Raw genomic sequence first — 15,999 nt, forward strand, 5'->3', positions numbered from 1 at the left:
AGACAGCCCAATTCTCCTTGGGGGCTCAGCCCTCTCCTCTGCTGGCTCTGGGTGGAAGATTGCAGTTAACTTAAAGGTGTGGTTTAAAGCCGCAAGGTCACACCTGCGGCGCAAGAAGCTGTAGTGGGGGGGGTTGCCAGCTGGTCTGGAGACAGGCTTTCCAGCCACAGCTGGCAGCCAGCTTGGGAGGAACATTCTACCTATGGATGAGGGGCCCAAGACCCCCTACCCCACTGGAGAGCCTCAAGGAAGGGGAGAGGGGCAAGGGGAGGGAGAGAGAGACCTGCCTTCCATTCTTTGGTTCACTCCCAGCTGGCCAGAGAGGCGAGGAATGGGCAGGCTGAAGCCAGGTGCTTGGAACTGCATTCATTCTCCCACGTGGGTGGCAGGGACCCACACACTTGTGCCATCATCTGATACCCCCCAGGCACGTTAGCAGGGCATTAGGTGGAGCTGGAGCACCCAGAGCTGGCACTGGCACTGTGGTGTGGCTTGCCCTGTTACAGGCTGCTGCACCACAAAGCTGGTCTCTGAAATCCTTGTATACAGGGAGTGCTGCCTAAGAAAGAAACCTTGGTTTGGGCACAATGGGAAGGCGCTATCCAAGTTGGAGAATATGATGATGGAAAGGCACCGATGTCACAGTGTGTGTAGGCCGGGCATCTGCGAAGGGGACAGGTAGCACGCTGCATACACACCCTAGTTAGAAAACAGGATAGTGAGACATAGGTATGATTTGTGTTTGAACTCAGGACTGTTGGGACTTAGAATATTTCAGGTTAATGTTCTAAAACATCAGCCAAGAATTTTAGTTTCTAGTACAATGTAGTTTTAGGAAGTACAACATGCAAAATATAATTTGACAGTGATTCTTAAAGTTGTCTGTTTTCATATGTTCGTGGAGAGTGCCATTTTTTGAGGAAAGTGACCAAACCTCGTTTCGTGGATGCAAGGAGGGTACCCTGAAAGAGAAGACCGGGCTGCTGGTGTGGTTGGAGGGCCGGGCCCATTGTGGAGAAGCTGGAATACATGATCGCACCGAAGGGGGCAGTTTTCTGTTGTAGAGAACTTTACAGAAGCCCTGTGGTGATCTGTTCTCAGAACGAAGGCAGTGTGGCCTTGTAGGGAGTCAGGCGTGCTGGGACACGAGACAGCGACCACACACTCACTAGCCAAGGGACCACTGTCTGCAGGGTTCTCTCACCCATGCACAGCTGAAGTGGGAGCTTGTGGGTCTTAACATACTCAAGAGCCTTAAAATGTAGGGGAGGAGTGCAGAGAATAGTGACTCTGGGATCCTAGCAGTGACGACACTGGGCTTCTGGAGTTTTGAGGCAGAGACTGGCATAGCAGGTGAACCGGCAGGCCTGCCTGGCCGAGGCCTCTGATGAGGCCAAGGAGTCAAGGCAGGTGTGCAGACATTGCGTGCAGGCCGCCAGGGGCCGCGGGCCCTGCACTCCCACACTCCAGTCTCCTGCCTGTAAGCCGCCAGAGGACAGAGCTGTGCTGTCACACGTGGGCCCCTGCCCCACCTGAGCCTCTGTCCTGAACACTCAGCAGGAAATTGAAATCTCCGCCCAGCCTGGGCCCTGCCCCTGGCCCCGGTCTCTGGGTGAGTCTGTGTCAGAGGTGGCGAGGAGGACGCTCCTCTCTCTCCCAGCCGGTTGTGTGAGAAGCGCATGTTTCTTGCCTGTGTGCCAGGAGCAAACTTGAATGGGGTGCAGGTTTCATTATTTCATTATCTTTTATGGGCTAAGAGGAGGACGGCGCATTGTTATTTCTGTCCATCGGAGAATTTGATTTTTCTCTGCCTTTCTCCTAATCACTGTCTTGAGTGGGAATGAGTCACTGGGACAGAGAAATCGAAAAGCAACATTATTAGGTGCATACAGCAGCATTAAGGGCCCCAAATTACATTTTCTCTGTGTGTACCCTGTATCTTCTCATTTCTTCTCTATTACAGTCAGAATGAACCCTTATTGATTTATTTAATGCCTGTTTATATTTTGGTTTCTACATTTGATTTCACATTTTCTCAGGAGAAAAGAAGGCCTTCCCGTTAGAGTGGCAGTGTAAATAAGAAAGTAACTGGGAGGTGGAAACCTCATACTCTTCTTTCTGTTCTCTTCCTTCTATTAATTTTTCATTAGACATCTGTGACAATAAGTATTTTCAGAATACTACTGAGATAATTTTGCCTTGTCACTTAAGCAGTTGGTAATTTTTTAAAGTTTTGTTTTATGACATAATATTTCAATTGGTTAAAACCTATCTGAATCTGCAAAAAAATAAAATAATTCCAACCTAGCGTTCATACACTTCTGGATGAGAAAAGTGGACGAGTTCAGCAGTGATATCATCATAGTTCTGTTTGATACATTAATTTTTAATAGAAGTCTGTAATGCTGAATCAGATGTTATTTTGATTATAAATCTTTACCAGGCTTTGAAAAATAAGAAAGAGCCAAACTTTCCTAAGCTTAAATGTCTTTATTGATTCGATAAATAAACTTATGAATATGCCAAAACCTTCTTGTCCAGACCAAAGCACCAACTTGAAACTTCTGCGGGGTTAAAAGTGAAGTCATCTTTTGCAGGACATTTCACAAAATTTCATAAAAACAAAAACAGTTTCATCTTCAAGTTAGTTAACTCTAATTTTGTAATTACTGTCTTGTAGATATCCACATTGGATCGTTTCTGGAGCTGAGTTCAGGACAACCTAAAGGTAAGCTGTTTACTTGTGTGTGTTCATGTATGAAGCTCAGGGATTTTAGTATGTGGGAAAGCCATGTGAAATAGAAAATTCAGACAATTTCTAGTTACCAAGAAGCCTGCCATGTTCTGGTCCATGATAGGCACTCAATCATATTGCTGCTTCTAGCATTTCCACGTTTATCAAATTTAAAAATGAGCAGGCTGCGTGGTGATGATGACATGTCCTGGTAGAGCCCTCTCTGAAAACACGGGAAAAGCACGGTGCAGGGACACAGACACACTGTGCAGGGACAGACACACTGTGCAGGGACACAGACACTGTGCAGAGACACAGACACTATGCAGGGACAGATACACTGTGCAGGGACAGATACACTGTGCAGGGACACAGACACACTGTGCAGGGACAGATACACTTTGCAGGGACACAGATACACTGTGCAGGGACACAGACACTGTGCAGGGACAGACACACTGTGCAGGGACACAGACACTGTGCAGGGACAGATACACTGTGCAGGGACACAGATACACTGTGCAGGGACACAGACACTGTGCAGGGACAGATACACTGTGCAGGGACACACATACACTGTGTAGGGACACAGACACACTGTGCAGGGACACAGATACACTGTGCAGGGACACATACGCTGTGTAGGGACACAGACACACTGTGCAGGGACAGATACACTTTGCAGGGACACAGATACACTGTGCAGGGACACACATACACTGTGCAGGGACAGATACACTTTGCAGGGACACAGACACACTGTGCAGGGACACAGACACACTGTACAGGGACACACATACACTGTGCAGGGACACAGATACACTGTGCAGGGACACAGATACACTGTGCAGGGACACATACACTGTGCAGGGACACAGATACACTGTGCAGGGACACAGATACACTTTGCAGGGACAGACACACTGTGCAGGGACACACATACACTGTGCAGGGACAGATACACTGTGCAGGGACAGACACACTGTGCAGGGACACAGAAACACCATGCAGGGACACAGACACTGTGCAGGGACAGACACACTGTGCAGGGACACAGATACACTGTGCAGGGACACAGATACACTGTGTATGGACACAGATACACTGTGTAGGGACACAGATACACTGTGCAGACACCAGTGGTACTGGGCCTTGTGGTTCTGGATTTTATGAACTGTTAGGAGACACCAGAATGCCTGAGGAAGTGTGGCTGGAGTGAGGGGGGCATGCCATGCCATGAATGTACTAATAACAGCAATAATAATGCTGTTTGTTCAATTCTAGTGCCAGCACTCACCGTTCTGAACACTTCATGTGCTTTCTGCCTCTCGGTCTTCCAGTGATGCCATGAAGTAGCATTATTATTAGGTTATTTTGTCACTATCTTTAGTCCCGTGTTGCAGTGGTGAAGGTAAAGCTTCTGTCGGGTTAGGCAGCTGTTGAGTGGCGTGGTTACTAGCTGGGCTGCATCAGACACCCAAGTCTGGGTTTTCTACACGTAGGTAAATGAGCTGGAAGAACTCGGAGTTGAGCTATGGCAGGTTAGAAAGAGGCAGGGAAGTCTTGGTGGTGCAGTGACCACCACTGGAAGCAGAAAAGATCTAGGCGTGAGCTCTGCTCGAGGGACGCATGGACATGAAGCAGGATAGAGGAAGGTGCCGTGGGATCGGTCATCTGTAGTTGGAGGAGCCTGGCCTGATCTGTAGGTCGTAGTGACCATTGCAGCCTCCCGAGAGTTCCCTGTCCCTCGTGTTCCGTGCCTGCCCAGTGCTGGGCTGGACTGCACACTTGCAGGTGAGTGCAAGGACCCTTTGTTTGGTTGAGGCAGCCGGTCCTGTTAGTGGCAGCAGAGGAAGCTCTGCGTCTTGCCGTCAGAATACGTGGGGTGACCATGCACGCCAGTGTCTGTGGCAGGGGAGTCGGCAGGATCACTTGTGTGAGGGAGAGCAGATGGTTTATCTTTTCTCCTATAACGAGGGGACGATGTCCCAAAGGGAGATGGAAAGGAATGTGAACTGTATTGATGGAGAGCAAGGTGAGTTTGCTTTCTCTGTGCACTTTAAAGTATTGGGACCCAGATCTGTGCATCCTATACGACGTGGAGATTAGAGCGAAGGGATCAGATTGATAGGGTCCTAACTCGTTAAATACATTTACTAACGATGTTGGATTGTATTATTTATTTGGAGGAATTAATGTAAAAATAGAATAAGGAGCTGGCATTTTAAAAATAACCCTCAGGTGGACCTTTTTGAATAAAATAACACTGTATGAGTTTGAAAATACATGTGAGAAGATGTGACCTGGCCTCCTATGTCTACCTCTGAAATCTCAAAGCTTTGTTTGTTTTGGATTCTTTTGTTTCTTTGTTTGAAAATGCAGTGTTGACGTTATTTTCAGGTGAGTAGCTTAGAATAAAGGCTGTTCATCCCTGCCCTTAGCAACACAGCTCTGCAACCTTTTGTCTCACTCGGTTTCAGACTTTGTCTCCTCTCTTTAAGCATTTCCTTTCACCTGGCATATCCCCATGTCATTAACAAGGCTCTAGGTAAAATACACCTTAAAGCCACTTTTATTTTAGAATCAGAACTCATTCATTCATTGTTCCATGAAACACATCAATCAGATGATAGACAAAAAAATAAAGAAGTACAAGTTGTTTGATGCCAGAAGTTCAGTTTGAAAGATCTTTCACCAATGGTGTGACCAGTACAAAATTAAAGGAGCACCGTTGTGCCCAGCGTTAGTCAGAGAATAATGCAATCTGAAATCATGTACAGTGCAGTTACGTGCGCTTGTCTTACAAATGCATTCCTCGTTACTGGACATCTTCACTTGTAGATTAAGTTTGTCAGATGTTTACCCAGCACCTATTATGTGCTTAATTCCAAGCAAACCATCAAGATAAACAGTTATTACTCTGGTCCACATACTCACAGTGTGGTAAAAACAAACAAATAAAAAGAACTGTAAGCAGTTGCTGCAGCAGTCCCCTCCCATGGAAGCCTGGAGATGGAGACCACTAACTGTCCTCACAGGAACGTGGATCTTCAGTTCAGAAAACTTCTGGAAGGAGGGAGAATGCACAGGTTTGCTTCTGTATTTGTGTAGAGATACATCTTTATATGGTGCTGCCATTTTGTGTTCAGAAAGTAGGGAGTGGGGCTGTGAAACGTTTGTCTGCAGTCTCCTACTTGGTTTTCTTAAATATCAGCACCGTCAACAGTGATTCTTGTTTGGTGCATTATGAGGTGAGATGACAGAGCTCACTCTGTGAAGAATTTTCTGTAGGGTAGTGAAGCCTTGGTGGTGCGGGCAGTGGAATGAGTCATTGCACTTTGGGAAAATACACTGGGATAGTTTTAAACAATTGCACCATGGGTCCCATGTCTTTCTGGTGGTAAATGAAAGTCTCTAACAAATATGGCCATTAAAAAGAACCTTGGTTTTAAGTGCTTTTCTGAGCTAGAGAAGACAAAGGTTGTCGCTCCCCCTCTTCGTGGAGGAACGACACAGGACCCTGCGCTGTTCTTTCGTCTGCTCGGCCCTCCCCGGGTTTGCTGCTGGTCCTTCCCGGGTTGGCTACTGACCCTTCCACCTCCGTGGAAGGGCAGTTCCCCCTGGCCACATTCCCCACTTCCGCAGGGGAGCGGCACACCGCCGGCCGGCTCTCTCGGGGGCTGCACAGGTGTTCCCCTTAGATGTTCCCCTTAGATGTTCCTCGTGCATGCCGTCTCTCTCCTCCTTTATAGTCCTCCTCTGCCAATCCCAACTCTGCTGCCCACACGCCGAGTACGCTGCTCTCCTCCAATCAGGAGCAGGTCCTGCTGTTTATTGGTTGAACTGGAGGCAGCTGGGTAGAAGCTGTTTTCTCCTCTCCCAGCGCCATATTGTGGGAGAGCAGATGCATAGAATAAGTCTTAATTCGAGTAACTTAGTCTAGTCCGGGTTGCTCCCCACAAAGGTGAAGTGAAATCAGAAACTCTGAGGAATGAGCAGGGACAAAGCTGCAGACCTGAGACAAAGCCTAGAGCTGGCTCAGGGTGGAGTCCTGTGGGAAGATCCTGGAGGGATCTCGTGGGGGGCCACGGTCTGCAAGAAGCAAACGAGGCAGTGGGGGGACCCTCAGGGACATGGCCTACTGTAGCCCTTGCCTCTGATGGACAGGTGCACACCTGCCCTTAGAATTCAGAAGCCTAAGGGATTCCAACACAGCTTGGGGTGCAGAATTCATGTGTGCAGTCCAGAACCCTCCTCCTGTAATTTAATGTAGTTCCATATTCATGATCACTGAGCAGACACCAGATGAACCCTATGCAGGGAGAACCCACAGTCAAAGCATTTCCAAGATAATCTTCTAAAGAAATGAGTAATGTAAAAATTACAAAATGTACAGAATAAAGTAGACTGGAGAAGAAGCCATCAAAACTTAACAGATATTTAGGCCTATGAAGATTGCAGATGTTGGAATGACCATACACAGAATAAAAAACAAATGTATTTAATAGTTATTAATTTTCACTTCTGCCTTACAAGATACCACCCACAATGTGTCTTAAAGTAGCAGAGATTTGTCATCAAACAACTGTATGTATGTATAGAGGTATAGCAAGGCGTCTTCAGGTTAGATACAGATATTGCCAGAACGTGTTCTCTTGTTGATATTCTAGGAGAGAATCTGTTGCTTGTTTTCCCAGTTTGTTGGCAGAATTCACTTCCTTGTGGTTGTGGAACTGATTTCCTGTTCTGCACTGTTGAAAGTTGAGGTGTGCTTCCAGCTTCAGGGGCCACTGAGTGCCTTGGCTTATGTGTCACTCCCTTATCTTCCAAGCCAGCATGTGCTAGTTAACTCCTTCACATAGCACATCTCTCCAACCCTTCAGACCAAGCGGAAGGCAGCGCTGCTGCTGACAAAGTTTCTCAAGAACCCTGTGAACTTCTTCTATGTCAGAAGGATTCATTCCATTAGATCAAAGCTATGGTGGTTGTTTTTCAATTATTGGCTTCAGCTGAGATGGCTGACGAGCTCTGTGAGACTGGTACCATCCACAGAGAGCTTGCTTTGACTACTGTTAGGAAGAACATGGCCCCTGGAAGTGTCCAGTCTTCAGTGTGGAAGATAAGGAACCTGAATTGGGATAAATTAAAAGCAAACAGCATGTAATCCTATAGACAGTAAGCTCAAGAACACCGGCAATAACTAAGAACTGGAAGTAGCTGGAGAAACAAATTTGAGATGTGATGACTTTGAACAACCCTCATCTTGACTGTTGAAGAACAGTTTTAGCTTTTCTTCACACTATTTGTTAAACTCTTTAGTTAGTGTAGGGTTAATATTATGTGGATAAAGTTAACTGAAAATAGATGTTAGTAAAATAATAGGAATAGTAGAGGGAAGAGGAAAAAGATTGGGAGAGCGAGTGGGAAGGAGGATGTGGGCTGGGAAGAATCACTGTGTTCCTAAAGTTGTATTTATGAAATGCATGAAGTTTATATACCTTAAATGAAAGGAGATGGACAGATGACTTCCACACAGCAGCAATGGGAGCTGGAAGACAATGGGATGTGGGATGTCTGTGGAAGACTCCATCTCTGTGGATCACTCCTCACTCGTGCTGTCCAGTTCACCTTCCACACTCATGTGGTTGGGAAGGTTTTATTGGTCTTTATTCTCTTGTCCTTTAGGTTCACTTGGACATGTCTGATACCCAGTGAATACGAACATAAATTCATATTCAATGCAGTTCACTATCCATTTATTCAACAAATACATACCACTGTGGTGCTTTTTACAGACGGGTATCTACTGGGGCATTGGTGACATATAAAAGAATCTATCCCCTTATCGAGTTATCTGTAACAGACTTCTCTTCTTCTCTTCATAAGTGATTCTCTCATGTGCTTGTTACTTAAGGTTTCCATCTTTGTGACTTTCATCTTATATGATCTTCCTACCATTCCCTGGATTCTCTAAAATACTGAGCTTTACCCAGGACTCAGCAGATGTTGTCAATCAACTGCACTCTGTTTAGCATCAAGTACCTGCTCACTGTTCTGCCTAGCTCTTGTGGAAATACGGAGGAAATATCATAGTTCTACTGCGTCTTTCAACATCTGGCAGACTCCTCTTTTTGTTGTTCCTTTAGCACAACTGAATTATTATTTATTCTTAATAAAGAGTTACTCATCATCATATTAGAAAAAATTAGAGTGGATATTAAAAGGCATTGCTTTATGCATGAGTAATGTAATAAAGTCTCTTGACTTTTCATTTCATCTAAACAACAGTTGCTTATTAAATAAAATGAAATCCAAGTAGGCAACAGGGGACTCATGGCCTGAGTTCCAACAAAAAAATTCATAAAGCAAATGCAAGTTTTATTTTCTTCCAGAATTTCACAATGGTGTTTATCTGGAGTTTACATGATCTTCTTTTTGTTAGTGAGTAACAATTGACTGTCGCCACATTTATAATTTTATCAGGAAAAAAACAGAAACTCTTGCATTATCTTTCGTGCAGTTGATCAAATTGTGTTCAACAGAAGAGGTTTGAACCCTGGCTTTGCAGATTCCTAGCTGTAACATTTTAGGGAAGAGCCATCATCTCACAGCTGGAATTCAGATGCAGGCCTGCCTCCTTTGTTAGCTTGTTTGCTTATTAGATGAGCCTGTGTGTGGCTCGTCCATCCATGTTGCCTGGAGGTCCAGCTTCCTCAAGGCCCTCCCTGCCCCAGTGCTGTTCCTGGAGATCCCTGGAGGATTCCTTCAGGTAATGCAGTCTGCCCTGCTCCAGAGGCTGAGCAGGGAGAAACCCTGAATCCCTCCTCTGCCTGCTGCCACTGCAGAGGGAGACGCCATGGACATCAGGTCCCTGGCACATTCCACCTGCTGCACGGATGTCCTGTCGGAAAGAGACCCCTGCACACTGTGGAGGTATCGGCTCCATCAGTCATGTAGCAGAAGCACAGGCAGCCACACACGATGCTGCCCACCCTGCTGCAGTGGATGGCAGGAACAGGGAGAGCTGCCAGCCTCCGCCCTTCATCAGGAGCCTCTCGGCATGGCTCTGCACCTGCTCCCAGGCCAGCTGCGCCCTGGCCTCTTGCTGCTGTCTAGGCTCCTCATGTCCTTTCCTGCACAGCTCAGTCAGGAGCAGAAGTTCCCTCAGTGCGCGGTCGCTGGCCCCAAGGAACCTCGTGGAAAACTTGCTCATGCTCCTTCTTGTAATGGAGCTGATGCTACAGGTCCAGGGAAATCGATCTCTAACACGTGATGAGTGACGACTAAATGGACTCTGTGGGAAGACATCTTCCTCCGTGTCATGCTAAAGTCACTAGAGGGGTTCTCTTCTGGATTCTGCCACCTCAGCCCCATCAGGTGATGGGATGAGGCTGCGATGCTGCACAGAGAATGCCTGGCAGTGCCCACCACATAGCAGACTTCAGAGGTGTCTTGCCTCTGGCTCTACACTCAAGTCTTAATTTAAGCATTTGTTGTTAATTTTACTTTTCATATACGTATCCCAAATGAAATCATAAGATCTGCAACTGAAGAGAGATCCCTCCTGTGTGTTTTTCCAGCCTGCACAGATTATTTAGCATAATGCCTTGCAGATGTATATAAATTACTACTTAATTATTGCTTTAGCTGTTGCTCTGAGATTGATTTTTCCATAGGTAGATAATGTAGTCTTCTCTGCTGTTATGTGCATGCAAAGTTCTCCCGCTGAGTAGAAGCATGGTGAGGAAGGGAGATGAAATTCTAATCCATTGATTTGCATTCTAATTACTGAATTACCCATTAGTCAATAACAGTTAAATTGCCTAGAAGTTTTCTTTAGTACCAAAACAATGGGTTCCATTCTTTCTCAGGAAGGCAAGACTACATTTATAAAAGGTGGTGTTGCACTGTAAAGACTTAAATAAACTTGAATTTGAATTCTACATCTGTTCTGACATTAGTAAAAGCACAAGGAAGCCAATGAATGATCCTCAAGTGGTAAAAAGGGTGTGACAGGGAGACAGCTTTAAGGGTTGGGGAAAACACACGCACAGTGCCTGTCCAGAGTAACTCTTTAAAAAATGCACATTTGGGGACCAGTACCATGGCTCACTTGGTTAATCCTCCGCCTGTGGCACCGGCATCTCATATGGGCGCTGGGTTCTAGTCCCGGTTGCTCCTCTTCCAGTCCAGTTCTCTGCTGTGGCCTGGGAGGGCAGTGGAGGATAGCCCAGGTACTTGGGCCCCTGCACTCACATGGGAGACCAGGAGGAAGCACCTGGCTCCTGGCTTCAGATTGGCGCAGCATCGGCTATGGCGGCCATTTGGGGGGTGAACCAACAGAAGGGAGACCTTTCTGTCTGTCTCTCTCTCTGTCTATAACTCTGTCAAATAAAAAAAATGCACATTTGTTTAGAAAGAGTTGGAAAATAAGAGGAATAACTCATAGTCTCATACCTCAGAATAAGATTTTGTTAATATATTGAGATAGTATAGACCAGTTATACATAAATTCTAATATCCTGTTCTTTCACTTTGTCTTACAATTATGTTGAGTTTCAAACTTTTGTGTATTTAAAAATATTATTTTAATTATATGTATTATGTACTTTGGCCACCTCCCTTGATTATTTTACATTTTTTCTGTTGTTTAACTTAAATAACTTCACTGTTAGAAATTAGCATTGTTTCCATTTTACTGTTTATTCCCTAGGAAATGCACTGTGAACCTTTGGAAGCCACCTCCTTCTTAGATTTGCTAGCACCTGTGACCACATCTCTCTGTAGTGTGTGTGTGTGTGTGTGTGTGTGTGTGTATTTTCACACAGTGGAAGCAGTAGCCTAAATGTACAGAATGCAAATGAAACATCAGGAATTTAAAGTTAAATGCAACAATGAATTGCCCTTACATAACCCAGGAGCTAATACTTGTGGTGACAGAATCAGTATTCATACTCGATGCAACAACTGTAACATGAACACCAGACCAACAATATAAAATGTGTGAGGTTATAAATGTAACATTCCTCTTTTGTAATAGAAAATACCGTTAGATAAACGAGCTTCCAAAGACTCAAGGAGAACAATTAAAAGATACTGCACATTTCCATGAATCTTTGGAAGTCTCCCATGTGAACATGGGACACAAAAAGTCTTGATAGCAATCCGTGGCAAGAACATGCCTGTACATTTAGGGGACCACAAGTGTCCCTGTGCCAGCCGAGTGTATCAGCTGCCGCCGGAGCTGGTGGCAGACCATGTCGAGTTAGTACAACAGAACAGAATAGCCCCTTCTCACTCTGTCTGCAGTCTTCCTTCGGGCTTCAGGTTCTAGTGTATGAAAGACACATGCTGTTGAGGCCCACGCCTGGTGGCTTGGGCATCTCGCGTCCCAGCTGATACCTGTTGCTGAAGGGAGACCTGGATGGATTTCAGGGGCCTGTGAATCTTGCCTGCAGCTTCCTGAAGTGCATGGACTTGTGGATAGGAAGCCACATCTCTCACGTTGGCCCTGGAGAGCCATCCCCCCCTCTGTGACCCCACTGCTCATTCACCAGGGCTGTGGAAGACTCGTTCCCTAGGTTAGAGCTTCCAGCGTCCGTGAACACCCCGAGTGCAGAGGAAGCAGCAGAGCTGTCCTGCACCACTGACTCCCGTTGGAACCTGGTCCTGTCCTCTTCTCTCTGGCTGAGCCGTTTTGAGCCCCCAGTCCCTGTACGCACTGGAAACATCTGGTATTGAGCTGCTCATAAGCTACAGGCAAGAAGGGAGTGCAGCACTCTTCATTTAAAATCCCTCCCAGGAGTGGGCTTTGGCACAGAGGTTGAGGTGCTGCTTGGGACGCCTGTATCTCAGATCTGCGTGCCTGGGTTTGAGGCCCAGCTGTGCTGCCGGTCCCAGCTCCCTGCTGCTATGCATGCTGGGAGGCAGCGGCTGATGGCTCCAGTGGTTGCCTCCCTTTCACGGGTGTTGGGGACCTGGGTAGACTTCTAGGTTCTTGATTGTGGCTAGGTCCAACCCTAGCTGTTGTGGGCATCTGAGGAGTGAACCAGCAAATAGAAGATTACTCTATGTTTCTCTCAAATTGAAAAAGAAATATATAAAAATGTTTGCAAAGTGGAAAGTTAAAATTATGTATCCACTGATTACATTAAAACTAATAAAAAAATCATTTACAAACCTCAGGGGAGGTGGTTTTCTGTTCACCCCTCCAACTACTACCATCCCAGCAGATGGCGGGCACTCTTATAAATCTTATTCTCGGTTAAAAGACCCCATGAAACCAGTTCCGTTGGTTTCCCAGCAAATAGGACTTTGACTAGAACTGGAAGGAAGCCCTTTGATAACAACTGGGGGTTGGGCTTGCTCGGAGCCAGCCCAGGGCTCTCCATGGAATGCCAGACTTGTGGTTGAAGCTGCAGTTTGGAGGAGGCTTCCCAGCAGGGTGTGTCTGGGTTAGCCAGGAACACAGCCCCAGGAGCACATTCTTCAGGTCCTGCTGTTGTGCCCTGTGATTGTTTACTGCAGGTAGAGCTAATTTCCTGCTCAGGTAAGTGCTGCCTTTGACAGATGTGGAATTTGTATGCAATGATGCATGCCCCGTCAGCTGGCTCTTTTTCACAGTTTAGCAAATGAAAAGGTATTCACCACTGAAGTGGCCTAGTTATGTATAGATTCACTGCCTTGAGTTACTTCCAGACATGGTTTATTACAGTGATCCCAACAGTTTGTTGAGAGAGAGTAATTGCTCACCTAAAAGTTACCCTTTAATAAATTCCAAATTCTCTAATGTGACCTAAAATTCCTGCTGTAGAGTATACTGATATTTTTATGGTAATTTTAGAAGCTATATTCTCAAGGTAGACCAGCTAAAAGACATGTGCTCAATGACTTTTTCATTTGATGCAAGGATATTGATTGAGTTATTAGAGGAGCTAAAGGGTAAATCTGAGTGGAACTAAAATACTGGTAGACTATTTCTTTAATATTATGTTGATATATTTCATTACTCTAAAGTCTACACTCTTCATTTAGTTACATGATCATTTTTAACATTTCCTGAGAGCCTCTGAAGTAGGCCCACAGAACAAACAAGTAGGACAAACAAGATACTCTGGCTAGCACGGCGTTAGTGTATGTAAAACTGCTCTCCAAAAGTAAACTCCAAGTCAGAAAACAGCCTGCCCACATCTTCCTGCTGAGGACTGAAGTGGGTGGCTGACTGTATTCCACAGCCTTTTATTACTACAATGAGATGCCTAAAACCAGCTACTTGGGAAGGAGAGAAGTTGGTCTTGGAGGTTCGCAGTGAGCCCTATGGGTTTGGCCATGTGGGTGAGGTCAGAGCCAAGTAATGATGGAGCCAGTGCAGAGGAGCAGTCCTGTGGCAAGGCAGGAGGCGAGGCAGTGGCTGTGTCTAAGTCAGCTTCTGTTACCAGCCCTCTCCCTATAGTCATCCCCCAGAACCTAAGTACTCCCACAGGGCCCACCTCCTGCACATCTCCTCCTAGGACCACCAGCCCATGACTTTGGGGTTTAAACATGTCTATGAGATGTTCAGCCAACTCCTGTGGAAAATGCGGCCCTGACCACGATGATCTGTCACCTGGGAGAGACTTGGGCTGAATGAAATCAGCCCTGTGGCGATGGAGATGAGTCGACCTGCAGATGTTGTAGAGTCTTTGCTCTGTGCTCAGCAGTTTGGTGTCTTATGGGCCCTGCAGAAGACCACACAGCTTTGTAATATCCACCTTCATAATAGCCCACGTGAAGAGAGTAAAGGAGCCAGTAGACGAATCAGACGTTCAGCCTGGGGTGCAGCCTGGTCATGGGAACTCGAGGTGGAGAGGGCTGTTGGGGTGCTGTTGTCAGTGGATGAGCCCTAACCCAGACAGCACAGGGGCTGAGCTCTGGGGAGAAGCAGCGCAGAGCTGGGCTGACGTCTCAGCTCTCGTTCTCGATGTCACACGTGCCTGGGAGTGTTGATCCAACTCTGACCCACATGTGTTTCCAGGGCTGAAATGAAAAGACTGTTACATATTTTATAGAAAATGCTTAGAGTGCTTGCTAACAAAAGAGAAGCATTTAATATTTTTCACCATTCAGTCGCTTTTGTTGTTCTTACTGTTTCTTTGAGTTAGGGAAAAATCTCCTATGTAAAAGTGGGATATCGAAACATTCGAGGCCAGGAAGGAAAAACATTAGAAGTGGCAGTGCTCAGTGGTAGGCACAGAGGATGTCTCTGGGGGAATGGAGACAGTGGTCGGTGAATTTCCAACGATTTCACTTCCCTGGGTTCACGATTGTTTGTCTTGTCTCTATTACTTAACTTTGAGGTTTTGACTGCTTTCAATTTTGCTTTCATTAAGTTTTAGTTGATTTTTACCTTCCATGAGCCTTGGCGCCATCTCTTGCATTGAGATATGTAGGAAATGCTACTCATTTTTGTATTCATTACGTCCATCTTTGGTTTGCACCTGCTGTGTGAATGTGTCAATGATGTGGGGCCAGATTATAGAGCACTTTGGCCTTGGTCATCAAAATTAGAAATTGATCAGACAGGGGCCAGCGCCGCGGCTCACTAGGCTAATCCTCCGCCTTGCGGTGCCGGCACACCGGGTTCTAGTCCCAGTCAGGGCGCTGGATTCTGTCCCAGTTGCCCCTCTTCCAGGCCAGCTCTCTGCTGTGGCCAGGGAGTGCAGTGGAGGATGGCCCAGGTGCTTGGGCCCTGCACCCCACGGGAGACCAGGAGAAGCACCTGGCTCCTGCCATGGGATCAGCACCGTGTTCCGGCTGCAGCACGCTGGCTGCGGCGGCCATTGGAGGGTGAACCAACGGCAAAGGAAGACCTTTTTCTCTGTCTTTCTCTCTCACTGTCCACTCTGCCTGTCAAAAAAAATAAAAAATAAATAAAAACAATAGAAATTGATCAGACTGGAAACGCGGCCTTTCCTCTTTGTGCCTCACCCCATGTCCTTCTAGAGAGGAAGCCAAGTGGTGCTGTTGCCTCCTGTGCCTTCCGCATCCTGGAAGGACAGCCCTGTCAACCACGTAGCAAACGGCCTTGTGTTCCTACAGTTCCTGACCCTCATTTTCTACCCTGTTGCCTTGCCGCTGGCAGGTCCTTTTGCCATAGCACCTGTAAGATATTGTTGCATCCGTTTATTCGAAACTTTCCCTGTTAGATTAGAAGTTCATGGAGGGGTCAGTTAGGGAGAAGTCTCCTAGGTAAATTTAGATCCTGTCTCCTGTACATACCCAATAAC

At 46.3% G+C, this 15,999-nt stretch overlaps 1 protein-coding gene across 8 annotated transcripts in view; it reads left to right on the forward strand.

The window, feature by feature from the left end:
- CNTN1 (contactin 1) overlaps positions 1-15,999 on the forward strand; it is a 384,862-nt gene that overhangs the window by 95,592 nt on the left and 273,271 nt on the right. For all 8 annotated transcript variants that reach the window (XM_051850934.3, XM_051850935.3, XM_051850936.3 and 5 more), the window contains one exon: positions 2,681-2,728. The gene's annotated coding sequence lies outside the window, so the exon portion shown is untranslated. The remainder of the gene's footprint in view (positions 1-2,680; positions 2,729-15,999) is intronic.

This window comes from Oryctolagus cuniculus, chromosome 9 (genome assembly GCF_051225735.1).
Source record: "Oryctolagus cuniculus isolate XC-2025 breed Fujian yellow rabbit chromosome 9, ASM5122573v1, whole genome shotgun sequence".
NCBI classification, from domain to species: Eukaryota; Metazoa; Chordata; class Mammalia; order Lagomorpha; family Leporidae; genus Oryctolagus; species Oryctolagus cuniculus.